Source organism: Natator depressus, chromosome 27, assembly GCF_965152275.1.
Source record: "Natator depressus isolate rNatDep1 chromosome 27, rNatDep2.hap1, whole genome shotgun sequence".
Taxonomy (NCBI): domain Eukaryota; kingdom Metazoa; phylum Chordata; order Testudines; family Cheloniidae; genus Natator; species Natator depressus.
The window spans coordinates 2,576,476-2,578,234 of NC_134260.1; positions in this window are offsets into that span (position 1 = coordinate 2,576,476).

Here is a 1,759-nt window from a genome sequence, read left to right on the forward strand (position 1 = left end):
TCTCTGTGTCCAGACCCCTGCACACACCTGCCCTCTAGGGCTCTGCAGTGATCATACACCCTTACCCCACCACCTAGATACTTAAGAACTGCATAAGGGAAATTGAGGCACCCCCACAATATTCGGAGGAACCATTAAGAACAGTCCCACTTCGTCACAATGATAATTCAAGAAATGATTCAAACAGCTTAATTCAAACTTTTAAACAGCCGATTGGAGCTAATCATAAACATGTTAATAGCCTAATTTTTTGGGGGGGGGAGGCAAGCAGGGGGTGTGAAGGCATGTCTACGCTCGCAAAAATGTTTTCAACAGTGTTAGCTAACACATTTGAATGCACCCAATTTTAGACAGGCCTTTGCACCTGGTGTTGACAGGGCCCATTGTGTTAAACATGTTACATGACCATTTCTCCAGCCATGTCCTGTGAATCAAGAGAGCTGCAAGCAGAATGGGTCCCAGCCTTGGCGGAGGACTTGCAGGCAGGTTTTCCCAGTGTGTGCAAGCTGAGAGAAAAGAAAAGACTGGCATGGTCCCAAGCATGTGTTGTCTCTTCGCTAAGGAGGAAAGTAAACTGCAGCCAGCAGATGTGTACTGTGCAATGAAATACACGACATGCCCCGGTTGCCGGGACTCCTTCAAGCATCACTGGTGTTATTTTTGAAAAGATATTTTCCTTTAAACCAGCCAGCTCCCTTGCTATACCGCATCTTTCCTTACCCGAAAGGAAATCTTTCCCACCCCAACTCCTCCAAGTATTTCAGCAGCTCAGAGTAGGGGCTGGGTCTCAAAGCCAGTGCGTGCGCATGGCTTGGCTCCATCTCCAGCCAAAGCAGAGAGTTCTGACAAGGGTAATCACACCGCCTGGTCTCAAAGCTGTCCCTGGTTTGGAGTTCCTCCATGTCTCCAGAGGGCCTTAGCTGCACGACATCATCGTCTGGGAAACCAGCTCTGTGCAGATTGGTCCCTAGAAGCAAAAGCATCCTGAAGACAATCCACACACACACACACAAAACACACACCCTTTGCACACACACATGCACTCCCAAAACACACACCCTTTGCACACAGGTGCATATCCCATACACTACCCTAACACAACATACACACATGCACACCCTTTGCACATATACACACAAACACACAGCCCTCACATGCGCACACCCCAGAGATTTGTTCACCCTTCTCACCCCCCATACAAAACCATGCACACCCTTCTCACAAAACACACACAGCCACATGCCCCCCTCTTGCACACCCATCCCTTGTTGAGCAGAACTCCTTTCACCCGGGAAGGCCCTGCTGCGTACCTGGGGACTGGGGCTCGCCCTGTGCTTCGGAGAAAAAGGCCACATTGACTCTTACGAGTCTCTAGGATGCTGGGAAAGGGGCACGTGCAGACCAGGCTGTCCCCTCCTGCTGCCGCCGCCTCCCAAGTACATGCAGCCATGAAACGAGTTCGCGGGAAGCCGGTGCCAGAGGGGCGTGGGGCGCCTGGAACGGTGCCACGTACATCACCATGGCGCATGTCGATTTGCATTTGTTTCTCCTCTGCACAAGGCAATAGTGGAGAGTTTCTGCTTGTTCTGTCACTCTTTGTTTCGTTGCCAGGGGCCTGGGTGGTTGGCTTGATACATGGCAGACACTAGGACCAGGCACAGTCCCCACCTCCTCCTGGCCTCCCCCTCCTTCTGCCTCTGTCACCCCCCCCACCCCCGGAGGGCTGGTCCTGTATATAAACCCCAGGCCGCACAGAGAA